General features: G+C 43.6%; 1 long non-coding RNA gene across 1 annotated transcript; it reads left to right on the forward strand.

Moving 5' to 3' along the window:
* The first annotated feature begins 1296 nt into the window (after positions 1-1296).
* LOC123176920 (uncharacterized) lies at positions 1297-1745 on the forward strand. The gene is made up of 2 exons (XR_006488704.1): positions 1297-1360; positions 1465-1745. It is a non-coding gene; the product is annotated as an uncharacterized lncRNA (long non-coding RNA).
* Positions 1746-3130: the final 1385 nt, after the last annotated feature.

Genomic DNA, 3130 nt, shown 5'->3' on the forward strand with positions numbered 1-3130 from the left:
TTTTTTGTATCATTATGAATCTGAACTATTTTGTTAATGATTGTGAAGCTGAACCTGGATGTTTATTGTATATTAGGTTTGCATATGTACCAGCACCACATAATGGTGAAGTTATTTGTCAAGCTTTGCACGAATGTCTTCTTGATTGGCATCTAGAGAGGAAGTTATCCACAGTTACTCTTGACAATTGCACAAGTAATGACAAGGCTATTGATATCTTGATAGATAAGTTGGATACTAAATCACTTATGTTGGAGGGTAAGTATCTGCATATGCGTTGTTGTGCACATATCCTTAATCTGATTGTGAAAGATGGAATGAGTGTCATGGAGAAAGGTATTGCTAGAGTCCGCGATAGTGTTGCATTTTGGCAGGCCACACCTAAAAGGCACGAGAAATTTGAAAAGATGGCACACACTTTAAACATTGACTATTCTAGAAGGTTGTTTTTGGATTGCAAGACTAGGTGGAATTCAACATATCAAATGATATCCATTGCATTACTATACACTGATGTGTTTGAGAAACTAAGAACACGTGAGCTCCTATTCAATTGTTGCCCAACCGTAGATGTCTGAGCATGTTCCTTTGCAAAAGATGTCTGAGGAAATGAAGATGAAGTTTGAGAAGTATTGGAAAGAAGTCCATGGTCTTATGTCTGTGGCAACAGTCCTTGATCCAAGATATAAGCTTCATATGTTGCAAGCTTTGTTTGGCTCTCTCTATGGGTTTGAACATGCAACTACAGAAGTGGAGAAAATTAGAAAGTTAATGGGTGATTTGTTGCTAGAATATCAAGCATCTGATGGTGGTGTGGGTACCTCGGAGTCACATGTAGGTGGGAGTGTTTCTACCCAAGGTGGTGCTGCAGTAGATGAAATGGAGAATATATTTAAACAATATATGTCCTCGAAGCCTGTTACGAGTGCTTCTCGTGTGCGTACAGAACTGGACTTATATTTGGAAGAGGAAATTATCCATAGGCCAGAGGGTCTCGACATCATCAATTGGTGGCAGTATGCAGGTATCAAGTATCCTACATTGCGAAGAATGGCTCATGATATACTAGCCATTCCTGTAACAACTGTGGCGTCGGAATCTGCCTTCAGTACTAGTGGGAGAATACTAAGTGCACATAGATGTTCACTTGCACCAAACATGACTGAAGCTCTTATGTGTATGCAAGCTTGGTCCCGTGCAGACATGTTAGGTGATAATCTATTTCAATCATGACTCTTCTTTCCATACACAATATTATTTCCTTGCTATATGTTAATATCTAAATCTATGCATCAGGGATTGCAATTCTACTCTCTTTGCGGACTTTGAAACTGTTCTTAAGGATGACACGGAAATGATGGTAATAGATTCTACTTTTAGCAACTTAGCATGCCTTTTAATCTTATAGATTTTAATGCAAATCTTGTTGTTTACTTTGAATGCTTCTATTTTCTTGTGTTTCAGGAGGTTGATGATCAATCCATCCTAACTGAAGCCTGAAACATGATTGTATGATGTTGCTGCTGCTGCTTGGTTGCGACGAGAAGGCGGACGACCCGGCGTGCTACACTGCTACCTGTTGTTATTTACATTTATCCATGGCTGCTACACTACTACTTCCTACTGCTAGCTTGTATTTGTATTTCTGCTGCTATTTGTGCACCTGAACCTTGTATCTCTGCTCCTGAACCTTGTATTTGTGCTTCTGAAGACCTGCACCATGTATTTGTGATGCTATTTGTGCTCTTGAACCTTGTATTTGCCTTCCTGATATTGTGTTTTCTAGCTGTTCTACTATGTATTCACATTGATGGTTAGTAACTGAAGCTATTTGTGCATTTTTGTCACTGTGTGAACCAATATTCGTTATATGAATTTTGCCACTACTCTGTTGTACACTGTACAAGAACAATATACAGCAGCCCGATGGGTAACCCATCGGGTCGGGTTACCCATTGGGTTCGGGCGTGGGTCTGATCCTTCGCCCATGGGCAGGGTCGTGGGCGACTGGGTAGACCCATTTAGTAATCGGGCATGGGTTTGGTAGACCTCGACCCGGGCAAACCCGACCCGACTGCCAGGTTGACTCTGGGGTACAGTTTTATGTGAGATACATCAGAGGGGAGACGGGAGATACACACGCACGCTTAACACAACAAACTCCGGTGCCTGATCGTATCTTTAGGTTACTGATGTGAGATACATGCGGCATGTTTGCATGCATGGCCGCTTGACCAGAATGGCCGCCCGTGAGACTTGCTCATATGAGAAATGACCATACGGATTAGCTTGAGATCGCAAGAACAAAGTTTTGAAGCATTCTATTACCTCCCAGCCATACAGAGTACTATCCATGCAAGGACGCAGGTTGTACGTTGGCTTCTGGGTGAATTCAAGAAAAACAGTGATGGGCTGGGTTAGCTTGAACCCATGATGACGATGGCGCCGACAGCACACGATCAACACTTCAGCTTGTAGGATTGAACGACCAGATCGAGACTCATGTCGGCAAGACGGCCGTGTTGGCTACGACTCTCGGAGGAAGTGAAGTTGGGTGTGGAGAAGGGGGCAGCCGGAAGAATAGTAGAGCTATGAACGGGCTCTTGATTTCAAAGTGCTTTATAGATCAAAGGGGAGAGGTCCAAAGGTCAGCTTAGTGGAGCGGCGCCTGTTCGATTGCCTAGATCATAACTTAATGGAGGAAGAGGTGCATGTAGGTAGCTGGTCATTTACCTCGGCAGCCCGATGGTCGCCTCCCTCGCCTTTTTCTTGTGTGCATTCACTGCACCTAGTGCCGAGAGAAGAGGAAGGGACAAACCTGCATGCTGGAGGTTGCCCCGCTGCCTGTAAGTAGCCGACTGGTCGTCTGCCTCGCCGGTTTTGTCTACATGCACCTAGTGCCGCGAGAGACGAAAGGACAAATCTGCATGTAAATGATTGATTTGGGGGAAGTAGTACGAAGCTACATGGCAGTAGCTGCAGCGCTGATGAGGGATAGTGCAAATTGTAAGACACTCCATAGAAAACATTGACAATTAATAACGGATGATGTGGCTTTAGCATACGTCAGAAAATTTAGTAGTGGGAGCTGATGTGGCAAGAAGGATGATGTGGATAGCTTGCATGTTTA

This window comes from Triticum aestivum, unplaced genomic scaffold (assembly GCF_018294505.1).
Source record: "Triticum aestivum cultivar Chinese Spring unplaced genomic scaffold, IWGSC CS RefSeq v2.1 scaffold153634, whole genome shotgun sequence".
NCBI lineage: Eukaryota > Viridiplantae > Streptophyta > Magnoliopsida > Poales > Poaceae > Triticum > Triticum aestivum.